Consider the following 13,182-nt stretch of genomic DNA (forward strand, 5'->3'; position numbering starts at 1 on the left):
TTCCGCCTCAGAAGACCTCGTCAGCCAGGAGCTGGAAGCCGAGCAACGCCATCTTCTGCCACTCTCCCCTCTTGCTTCAGGAGGTCGTGGGCTCGAATCATCACTCCAGAGACTCGAGCCCCATAATCCAGGCCCACACTCCCACCGCGGTCCCAGTACTGAGGGAGTGCCGCACTGTCGGAGGGAGATGGATATACTCCAGGACTCGAGCCCCATAATCCAGGCCCACACTCCCCGGTCCCAGTACTGAGGGAGTGCTGCACTGTCGGAGGGAGATGGATATACTCCAGGACTCGAGCCCCATAATCCAGGCCCACACTCCCCGGTCCCAGTACTGAGGGAGTGCCGCACTGTCGGAGGGAGATGGATATACTCTAGGACTCGAGCCCCTTAATCCAGGCCCACACTCCCCGGTCCCAGTACTGAGGGAGTGCTGCACTGTCGGAGGGAGATGGATATACTCTAGGACTCGAGCCCCATAATCCAGGCCCACACTCCCCGGTCCCAGTACTGAGGGAGTGCTGCACTGTCGGAGGGAGATGGATATACTCTAGGACTCGAGCCCCATAATCCAGGCCCACACTCCCCCGGTCCCAGTACTGAGGGAGTGCTGCACTGTCGGAGGTAGATGGATATACTCTAGGACTCGAGCCCCATAATCCAGGCCCACACTCCCCGGTGCCAGTACTGAGGGAGTGCCGCACTGTCGGAGGGAGATGGATATACTCTAGGACTCGAGCCCCATAATCCAGGCCCACACTCCCCGGTCCCAGTACTGAGGGAGTGCTGCACTGTCGGAGGGAGATGGATATACTCTAGGACTCGAGCCCCATAATCCAGGCCCACACTCCCCGGTCCCAGTACTGAGGGAGTGCTGCACTGTCGGAGGTAGATGGATATACTCTAGGACTCGAGCCCCATAATCCAGGCCCACACTCCCCGGTGCCAGTACTGAGGGAGTGCCGCACTGTCGGAGGTGCCGTCTTTCGGGTGAGACGTTAAACCGAGGGCCCCGTCTGCCCCTCTCGGGTGAATGTAAAAGATCTCATCTATCGGAAGAAGAACAGGGGATTTCTCCCTTGGGGCCAATATTTATCCCACAGCCAACATCACCAAAAGAAAAGATTATCTGGTCATTTATATCATCGCTGTTTGTGGGATCTTGCTGTGCGCAAATTGGTTGATGCGTTTCCCTAAATTACAACAGTGACTACACTTCAAAAAGCACTTCATTGGCTGTAAAGTGCTTTGGGACGTCCCGATATCGTGACAGGCGCGATATAAAAGTAAGTCTCTCTTTTCATCCTCAGACTATCCCAAAGCGTTCCACTGACTTACAGAGTGCTGTCACTGTTTTTATCAATGAATTGCAATCATTGCATTATTATATTCATTGCCGAACAATGCACTCATAGAATAGAATCGGAGAATGGTTACAGCACGGAAGGAGGCCATTGGGCCCATCGAACCCGTGCTGGGTCCCCGCAAGAGCAATCCAGCTAGTCCCACTCCCCCGCCCTTTCCCCGTAGCCCTGCAAATTTTTTCCCTTCAAGTACTTATCCAGTTCCCTTTTGAAGGCCATGATTGAATCTGCCTCCACCACCCCCTCGGGCAGTGCATTCCAGATCACGACCGCTCGCTGCGTAAAAAAGTTTTTCCTCATGTCGCCTTTGGTTCTTTCACCAATCACCTTAAATCTGTGTCCTCTGGTTCTCGACCCTTCCGCCAATGGGAACAGTTTCTCTCTATCTACTCTGTCTGGACCATTCATGATTTTGAACACCTCGATCAAATCTCCTCTCGACCGTCTCTGTTCCAAGGAGAACAACCCCAGCTTCTCCAGTCTGTCCACGTAACTGGAGTCCCTCATCCCTGGAATCAGTCTAGTAAATCTCTTCCTGCACCCTCTCTAAGGCCTTCACATCTTTCCTAAAGTGCGGTGCCCAGAACTGGACACAATATTCCAGTTGTGGTCGAACCAGTGTTTTATAAAGGTTCATCATGACTTCCATACTTTTGTACTCTATGCCTCTATTTATAAAGCCCAGGATCCTGTATGCTTTTTTAACCACTTTCTCAACCTGCCCTGCCTCCTTCAACGATTTGTGCACATAAACCTCCAGATCTCTCTGTTCCTGTACCCCTTTTAGAGTTGTGCCCTCTAGTTTATATTGCCTCTCCTCGTTCTTCAAACCGAAATGTATCACTTCGGACTTCTCTGCATTAAATTTCATCTTCCACGTGTCCGCCCATTCCACCAGCCTGTCTGTATCCTCTTGAAGTCTATCACTATCCTCCTCACTGTTCACTACCCTTCCAAGTTTTGTGTTATCTGCATATTTTGAAATTGTGCCCTGTACTCCCAAGTCCAGGTCATTAATATATATCAAGAAAAGCAGTGGTCCCAGCACCGACCCCTGGGGAACACCACTGTACACCTCCCTCCAGTCCGAAAAACAACCCTTCACCACTACTCTCTGTTTCCTGTCCCGTAGCAAATTCTGTATCCATGCTGCTACTGCCCCCTTTATTCCATGGGCTTCAACTTTGCTGACAAGCCTATCATGCATCTTTCTCAAACGCCTTTTGGAAGTCCATATACATCACATCCACCACATTGCCCTCATCGACCCTCTCCGTTAACTCATCAAAAAACTCTATCAGGTTAGTTAAACACGATTTGCCTTCAACAAATCCGTGCTGACTTTTCCTAATCAATCCACACTCGTCCAAGTGACTGTTAATTCTGTCCCGGATTATCGTTTCTAAAAGTTTCCCCACCACTGAGGTTAAACTGACTGGCCTGTAGTTGCTGGGTTTATCCTTACACCCTTTTTTGAACGAGGGTGTAACATTTGCAATTCTCCAGTCCTCTGTCACCACCCCCGTAGCTAAGGATGATCAGAAGATTATGGCCAGTACCTCCGCAATTTCCACCCTGACTTCGCTCAGCAACCTAGGATGCATCCCATCCGGACCGGGTGACTTATCTACTTTAAGTACAGCCAGCCTTTCTAGTACCTCTTCTTTATCAATTTTTAGCCCATCCAGTATCTCAACTATATCTTCCTTTACTGAGACTCTGGCAGCATCTTCTTCCTTGGTAAAGACAGATGCAAAGTACTCATTTAGTACCTCGGCCATGCCCTCTGCCTCCATCAGTAGATCTCCTTTCTGGTCCCTAATTGGCCCCACCCCTTCTCTTACTACCCGTTTACTGTTTACTTACGGACAGAGGACTTTTGGATTCCCTTTTATGTTGGCCCCCAGTCTATTCTCAAACTCTCTCTTTGCCCCTCTTATTTCCTTTTTCACTTCCCCTCTGAACTTTCCATATTCAGCCTGGTTCTCACTTGTATTATCAACCTGACATCTGTCATACAACCTCTTTTTCTGCTTCATACACTCGTTGCTGAGTGTTTCACCGAGCCCTGTCTTGATCAATACATTCACCAGGAGCCACATGTGGTGAATTGGGAATCCAGTTGTGGCTAATTGCATTTTTGATTAGTAAATATAAAATGAGTAATAAGAAAGACTTGCAATTTGATCACACCTTGCACGACCTGAATCCCACACAGTACCAGAGACTGACAGGTACAGTATCAATCCCAGACAGTACCAGAGACTGACAGGTACAGTATCAATCCCACACAGTACCAGAGACTGACAGGTACAGTATCAATCCCACACAGTATCAATCCCACACAGTACCAGAGACTGACAGGTACAGTATCAATCCCACACAGTACCAGAGACTGACAGGTACAGTAACAATCCCACACAGTAACAATCCCACACAGTACCAGAGACTGACAGGTACAGTATCAATCCCACACAGTACCAGAGACTGACAGGTACAGTATCAATCCCACACAGTACCAGAGACTGACAGGTACAGTATCAATCCCACACAGTACCAGAGACTGACAGGTACAGTATCAATCCCAGAGAGTACCAGAGACTGACAGGTACAGTATCAATCCCACACAGTACCAGAGACTGACAGGTACAGTATCAATCCCACACAGTATCAATCCCACACAGTACAAGAGACTGACAGGTACAGTATCAATCCCATACAGTACCAGAGACTGACAGGTACAGTATCAATCCCATACAGTGCCAGAGACTGACAGGTACAGTATCAATCCCACACAGTACCAGAGACTGACAGGTACAGTATCAATCCCATACAGTGCCAGAGACTGACAGGTACAGTATCAATCCCACACAGTACCAGAGACTGACAGGTACAGTATCAATCCCAGACAGTACCAGAGACTGACAGGTACAGTATCAATCCGACACAGTACCAGAGACTGACAGGTACAGTATCAATTCCAGACAGTACCCGAGACTGACAGGTACAGTATCAATCCCACACAGTACCAGAGACTGACAGGTACAGTATCAATCCCATACAGTGCCAGAGACTGACAGGTACAGTATCAATCCCACACAGTACCAGAGACTGACAGGTACAGTATCAATCCCATACAGTACCAGAGACTGACAGGTACAGTATCAATCCCACACAGTACCAGAGACTGACAGCTCCAGTATCAATCCCATACAGTACCAGAGACTGACAGGTACAGTATCAATCCCAGACAGTACCAGAGACTGACAGGTACAGTATCAATCCTACACAGTACCAGAGACTGACAGGTACAGTATCAATCCCACACAGTACCAGAGACTGACAGGTACAGTATCAATCCGACACAGTACCAGATACTGACAGGTACAGTATCAATCCCAGACAGTACCAGAGACTGACAGGTACAGTATCAATCCCACACAGTACCAGAGACTGACAGGTACAGTATCAATCCAACACAGTACCAGAGACTGACAGGTACAGTATCAATCCCACACAGTACCAGAGACTGACAGGTACAGTATCAATCCCATACAGTACCAGAGACTGACAGGTACAGTATCAATCCCAGACAGTACCAGAGACTGACAGGTACAGTATCAAACCCAGACAGTACCAGAGACTGACAGGTACAGTATCAATCCCAGACAGTACCAGAGACTGACAGGTACAGTATCAATCCCATACAGTACCAGAGACTGACAGGTACAGTATCAATCCAACACAGTACCAGAGACTGACAGGTACAGTATCAATCCCAGACAGTACCAGAGACTGACAGGTACAGTATCAATCCTACACAGTACCAGAGACTGACAGGTACAGTATCAATCCCATACAGTACCAGAGACTAACAGGTACAGTATCAATCCCACACAATACCAGAGACTGACAGGTACAGTATCAATCCCAGACAGTACCAGAGACTGACAGGTACAGTATCAATCCTACACAGTACCAGAGACTGACAGGTACAGTATCAATCCAACACAGTACCAGAGACTGACAGGTACAGTATCAATCCCAGACAGTACCAGAGACTGACAGGTACAGTATCAATCCCAGACAGTACCAGAGACTGACAGGTACAGTATCAATCCCAGACAGTACCAGAGACTGACAGGTACAGTATCAATCCAACACAGTACCAGAGACTGACAGGTACAGTATCAATCCCACACAATACCAGAGACTGACAGGTACAGTATCAATCCCAGACAGTACCAGAGACTGACAGGTACAGTATCAATCCTACACAGTACCAGAGACTGACAGGTACAGTATCAATCCCATACAGTACCAGAGACTGACAGGTACAGTATCAATCCCACACAATACCAGAGACTGACAGGTACAGTATCAATCCCAGACAGTACCAGAGACTGACAGGTACAGTATCAATCCCACACAATACCAGAGACTGACAGGTACAGTATCAATCCCAGACAGTACCAGAGACTGACAGGTACAGTATCAATCCTACACAGTACCAGAGACTGACAGGTACAGTATCAATCCCATACAGTACCAGAGACTGACAGGTACAGTATCAATCCCACACAATACCAGAGACTGACAGATACAGTATCAATCCCAGACAGTACCAGAGACTGACAGGTACAGTATCAATCCCAGACAGTACCAGAGACTGACAGGTACAGTATCAATCCCAGACAGTACCAGAGACTGACAGGTACAGTATCAATCCTACACAGTACCAGAGACTGACAGGTACAGTTTCAATCCCATACAGTACCAGAGACTGACAGGTACAGTATCAATCCCACACAATACCAGAGACTGACAGGTACAGTATCAATCCCAGACAGTACCAGAGACTGACAGGTACAGTATCAATCCCAGACAGTACCAGAGACTGACAGGTACAGTATCAATCCCAGACAGTACCAGAGACTGACAGGTACAGTATCAATCCCAGACAGTACCAGAGACTGACAGGTACAGTATCAATCCCACACAATACCAGAGACTGACAGGTACAGTATCAATCCCAGACAGTACCAGAGACTGACAGGTACAGTATCAATCCCAGACAGTACCAGAGACTGACAGGTACAGTATCAATCCCATACAGTACCAGAGACTGACAGGTACAGTATCAATCCCACACAGTACCAGAGACTGACAGGTACAGTATCAATCCCATACAGTACCAGAGACTGACAGGTACAGTATCAATCCCACACAATACCAGAGACTGACAGGTACAGTATCAATCCCAGACAGTACCAGAGACTGACAGGTACAGTATCAATCCTACACAGTACCAGAGACTGACAGGTACAGTATCAATCCCACACAGTACCAGAGACTGACAGGTACAGTATCAATCCCACACAGTACCAGAGACTGACAGGTACAGTATCAATCCCACACAGTACCAGAGACTGACAGGTACAGTATCAATCCCACACAGTACCAGAGACTGACAGGTACAGTATCAATCCTACACAGTACCAGAGACTGACAGGTACAGTATCAATCCAACACAGTACCAGAGACTGACAGGTACAGTATCAATCCCACACAGTACCAGAGACTGACAGGTACAGTATCAAACCCAGACAGTACCAGAGACTGACAGGTACAGTATCAATCCCAGACAGTACCAGAGACTGACAGGTACAGTATCAATCCCATACAGTACCAGAGACTGACAGGTACAGTATCAATCCAACACAGTACCAGAGACTGACAGGTACAGTATCAATCCCAGACAGTACCAGAGACTGACAGGTACAGTATCAATCCCAGACAGTACCAGAGACTGACAGGTACAGTATCAATCCCATACAGTACCAGAGACTGACAGGTACAGTATCAATCCCACACAATACCAGAGACTGACAGGTACAGTATCAATCCCAGACAGTACCAGAGACTGACAGGTACAGTATCAATCCCAGACAGTACCAGAGACTGACAGGTACAGTATCAATCCCATACAGTACCAGAGACTGACAGGTACAGTATCAATCCCACACAATACCAGAGACTGACAGGTACAGTATCAATCCCATACAGTACCAGAGACTGACAGGTACAGTATCAATCCCACACAATACCAGAGACTGACAGGTACAGTATCAATCCCAGACAGTACCAGAGGCTGACAGGTACAGTATCAATCCCACACAGTACCAGAGACTGACAGTCATCCCACAGTGCACCCATTGATATCACTGTGATCGCAGAGTGTGCCAAAGATCCTGCAGTGGTCCCACAGTGTCCCAGTTGTGCCTCGATGATCCTATTGTCCCACATCCGTCCCACAGTGCACCCAGTGATCCTGCAGCGATGTCACAGTTATTTCACAGTGATCCCACAGTGTCGCTGTGATCCTACAGTGCGTCCAGCATGATCCCAGAATGTCCAACAGTACACCCAATGTTCCCACTCTGATCCCGCAATGTCCCAATGATCCCACAGTGAACCCATAGCGTCCCAGTGAGCCCACAGTGCACCCAGTGATCCCACCATGATCCCAGAGTGTCCCAGTGATCCTACATTGCTCCCAGTGATCCCACAGAGCACCCAGTGATTCCACAGTTCCCCAGTGAGCCCACTGTGTTACAGTGACCTCACAGTGTCCCAGGGATCCCACAGTGATTCCAGAGTGCTCCTGGGATCCCTCAGTGCACCCAGTGATACCACAGCGATCCCAGAATGTCCAACAGTAAACCCAGTGATCCCACTGTGATCCCACAGAGCACCCAGTGATCCCACAGAACACCCAGTGATCTCACAGAGTCCTGGTGATCCCACAGTTTTCCAATGAGCCCACAGTGCATGCAGTGATCATACAGTGATCCAGAGTCTCCCAGTGATCCCACAATACACCCACTGATCCCACAGTGATCCCAGAGGGTCCCAGTGATTCCACAGTGCTCCCAGTGGTCCAACAGCGATCCACAGTGCACCCGGTGAGCCTACAATGATCTGACAGTGCACACTAAACACTCACAGTGATCACAGGGTGTCCCAGTTATCCTGCAATACACCCAGGGATCCCATGGTGATCCCACAGTACACCCAGTGATTTCACAGTGATGCTAGAGTGTCCAAGTGATCCCACAATGATCTTACAGTGCACCCACTGATCCCACAGTGATCCCAGGGTGTCCCAATGATTCCACAGTGCACCCAGTAGTCCCACAGTGATCTCACAGTGCACCAGTGAGCCCATGGTGCACCCAGTGATCCCACAGTGATTCCAGAGTGTCCCAGTGATCCCAGTGTGTCCCAGTGATGCCACAGTGCACCCAGTGTTCCCACCGTGATTCCACTGTGTCCCAGTGATCCCACATTTTTTCAGTGATCCCACAGTGCACCCAGTGGTCCCAGGTTGTCCCAGTGGTGTTACAGTGACCTCACAGTGTCCCAGGGATCCCACAGTGACCCCAGAGTGCACCAGGGATCTCACAGAGCACCCAATGATCCCACATTGATTTAACAGAGTCCCGGTGACCCCTCAGTTTTCCAATGAGCCTGCAGTGATCATACAGTGATCCAGAGTGTCCCGGTGATCCCACAATACACCCAGTGATCCCACAGTGCACCCAGTGGTCTCGCAGTGATGTTATAGTGTCCAAGGGATCCCACAATTACCTTACAGTTCACCCACTGATCCTATGGTGATCTCAGAGCGTCCCAGTGATTCCACAGTGCACCCAGAGGGCTTACAGTGATCCAACAGTGCACCCAATGCTCTCACAGTGATAACAGGGTGTCCCAGTGATTCCCATAGTGCACCCTGTGACCCTACAATGATCCCACAGTGATCCCACTGTCTGCCAGTGATCCCAAAGTGATTTTACAGTATACCATTGAGCCCACAGTGCACTCAGTGATTCCCATAGTGATCCCAGAGTGTCCCAGTGATCCCACAGTGCACCCAGTGATCCCAGAGTGTCCCAGTGATTGCACAGTGCACCCAGTGGTCCCGTGGTGATCCCAGAGTGTCCCAGTGATTGCACAGTGCACCCGGTGAGCCGACAGTGATCCGACAGTGCATCCAATGCTCTCATGGTGATCACAGGGTGTCCCAGTGATCCCACAGTGCACCCAGTGATCCCAGAGTGTCCCAGTGATTGCATAGTGCACCCAGTGGTCCCGTGGTGATCCCAGAGTGTCCCAGTGATCCGTCAGTGCACCCAGTGATCCCACAGAGATTCGTTAGTGTCCCAGTGATCTGACAGTGCACAAAGTGATCCCACAGTGATCTCACCATATATCACTGAACCCACAGTGCACCCAGTGATTCCCATAGCGATCCCAGAGTGTCCCAGTGAATCCGCAGTTGACCAAGTGATCCCACAGTGATCCAACATCGCACCCAGTGATCCCACAATGCTCCCATAGTGCACCCAGTGATCCCACAGTGATTTCACATTGATCCTACAATGTGCCAGTGATCCCAAAGTGATCTCACAGTAAACCAGTGAGTCCACATTGCACCCAGTGATCCCAGCCTGTCCCAGTGATCCCATGGTGCACCCAGTGCTCCCACTGTGAGGCCACTGTGTCCCAGTGATCCCACAGAGTCAAAGGGATCCCACAGTGTCCCAATGATCCCACAGTGATCCAACAGAGCACCCAGTGACCCCACAGTGATGTTGCAGTGCCCCAGTAATCCCACAGTGATCCCAGAGTGTCCCAGTGATCCCACAGCGTAGCCAGTGATCCCAGAGAGTCCCAGTGATCCCACAGCACAGCCAGTGATCCCAGAGAGTCCCAGTGATCCCACAGTGCAGCCAGGGATCCCAGAGTGTCCCTGTGATCTCATAGTGATCACACAGAGCTTCCAGAAATTCCCTCAGTACTCCCAGTGATCCCACAGGGTCCCAGTGATCCCACAGTACTCCCAGTGATCCCACAGTGATCCCACAGTGTCCTGGTGATCCCACAGTGATCACACAGTGCTCCCAGTGATCCCACCATGATCCCAGAGAGTCCCAGTGATCCCAAAATGCACCCAGTAATCCCAGAGTGTCCAATTGATCTCACAGTGTACCCAGTGATCCCACGTGCACCCAGTGATCCCACAGTTCCCCAGTAATCCCACCGTGATCCCAGAGTGCCCCAGTGATCCCAAAGTGCACCCAGTAATCCCAGAGTTCCCCAGTGACACCACCGTGATTCCAGAGTGTCCCAGTGATCCCACAGTGCACCCAGTGATCCCACAGTTCCCCAGTGATCCCACCGTGATTCCAGAGTGTCCCAGTGATCCCACAGTGCACCCAGTGATCCCACAGTTCCCCAGTGATCCCACCGTGATTCCAGAGTGTCCCATTGATCACACAGTGACCCTAGAGTGTTCCAGTGATCGCACAATGTACCCAGTGATCCCACGGTGATCCGACAGTGCACCCAATTATCTCACATGATCCCAGAGTGCCCCAGTGATCCCACAGTGCACCAAGTGATCCAACAGTACACCCAGTGATCCCACAGAGATACCATCGTGCCCCAGTGATCTGACAGTGCACAAAGTGATCATACAGTGATCCCAGAGTGTCCCAGCGTTCCCACAGTGATGTCACTGTGATCCCAAAGTGTGCCAGTGATCCCACAGTGATTGCACAGTGATGTCGCAGTTATTCCACAGAGATCCCAGCACCCCTCAGTGATCCCACAGTGTACACCGCGATCTCATGGTGTTGCAGTGATCCCACAGTGATCCCAGAGTGTCCCACAGTGCAACAAGTGACCCACAGGAGTCCCACGATGTCCCAGGGATCCCACAGTGTCGCAGTGAGCCCACAGTGATTGCATTGTTTCCCGTGATCCAGTGATCGCCTGGTGTTCCTCGTGACGTGCATTGATCACAGAGTGCAGCCGGTGATCCTACAGTGATGTCACATTGATCCCACAGTGATCTCACAGTGCCCCGCTGAACCCACAGTACTCCCAGTGATCCCACAGTACTCCCAGTGATCCCACAGTACTCCCAGTGATCCCACAGTACTCCCAGTGATACCACAGCGATCCCAGAATGTCCAACAGTAAACCCAGTGATCCCACTGTGATCCCACAGAGCACCCAGTGATCCCACAGAACACCCAGTGATCTCACAGAGTCCTGGTGATCCCACAGTTTTCCAATGAGCCCACAGTGCATGCAGTGATCATACAGTGATCCAGAGTCTCCCAGTGATCCCACAATACACCCACTGATCCCACAGTGATCCCAGAGGGTCCCAGTGATTCCACAGTGCTCCCAGTGGTCCAACAGCGATCCACAGTGCACCCGGTGAGCCTACAATGATCTGACAGTGCACACTAAACACTCACAGTGATCACAGGGTGTCCCAGTTATCCTGCAATACACCCAGGGATCCCATGGTGATCCCACAGTACACCCAGTGATTTCACAGTGATGCTAGAGTGTCCAAGTGATCCCACAATGATCTTACAGTGCACCCACTGATCCCACAGTGATCCCAGGGTGTCCCAATGATTCCACAGTGCACCCAGTAGTCCCACAGTGATCTCACAGTGCACCAGTGAGCCCATGGTGCACCCAGTGATCCCACAGTGATTCCAGAGTGTCCCAGTGATCCCAGTGTGTCCCAGTGATGCCACAGTGCACCCAGTGTTCCCACCGTGATTCCACTGTGTCCCAGTGATCCCACATTTTTTCAGTGATCCCACAGTGCACCCAGTGGTCCCAGGTTGTCCCAGTGGTGTTACAGTGACCTCACAGTGTCCCAGGGATCCCACAGTGATCCCAGAGTGCACCAGGGATCTCACAGAGCACCCAATGATCCCACATTGATTTAACAGAGTCCCGGTGACCCCTCAGTTTTCCAATGAGCCTGCAGTGATCATACAGTGATCCAGAGTGTCCCGGTGATCCCACAATACACCCAGTGATCCCACAGTGCACCCAGTGGTCTCGCAGTGATGTTATAGTGTCCAAGGGATCCCACAATTACCTTACAGTTCACCCACTGATCCTATGGTGATCTCAGAGCGTCCCAGTGATTCCACAGTGCACCCAGAGGGCTTACAGTGATCCAACAGTGCACCCAATGCTCTCACAGTGATAACAGGGTGTCCCAGTGATTCCCATAGTGCACCCTGTGACCCTACAATGATCCCACAGTGATCCCACTGTCTGCCAGTGATCCCAAAGTGATTTTACAGTATACCATTGAGCCCACAGTGCACTCAGTGATTCCCATAGTGATCCCAGAGTGTCCCAGTGATCCCACAGTGCACCCAGTGATCCCAGAGTGTCCCAGTGATTGCACAGTGCACCCAGTGGTCCCGTGGTGATCCCAGAGTGTCCCAGTGATTGCACAGTGCACCCGGTGAGCCGACAGTGATCCGACAGTGCATCCAATGCTCTCATGGTGATCACAGGGTGTCCCAGTGATCCCACAGTGCACCCAGTGATCCCAGAGTGTCCCAGTGATTGCATAGTGCACCCAGTGGTCCCGTGGTGATCCCAGAGTGTCCCAGTGATCCGTCAGTGCACCCAGTGATCCCACAGAGATTCGTTAGTGTCCCAGTGATCTGACAGTGCACAAAGTGATCCCACAGTGATCTCACCATATATCACTGAACCCACAGTGCACCCAGTGATTCCCATAGCGATCCCAGAGTGTCCCAGTGAATCCGCAGTTGACCAAGTGATCCCACAGTGATCCAACATCGCACCCAGTGATCCCACAATGCTCCCATAGTGCACCCAGTGATCCCACAGTGATTTCACATTGATCCTACAATGTGCCAGTGATCCCAAAGTGATCTCACAGTAAACCAGTGAGTCC

This window comes from Heptranchias perlo, unplaced genomic scaffold (genome assembly GCF_035084215.1).
Source record: "Heptranchias perlo isolate sHepPer1 unplaced genomic scaffold, sHepPer1.hap1 HAP1_SCAFFOLD_60, whole genome shotgun sequence".
Classification (NCBI taxonomy): domain Eukaryota; kingdom Metazoa; phylum Chordata; class Chondrichthyes; order Hexanchiformes; family Hexanchidae; genus Heptranchias; species Heptranchias perlo.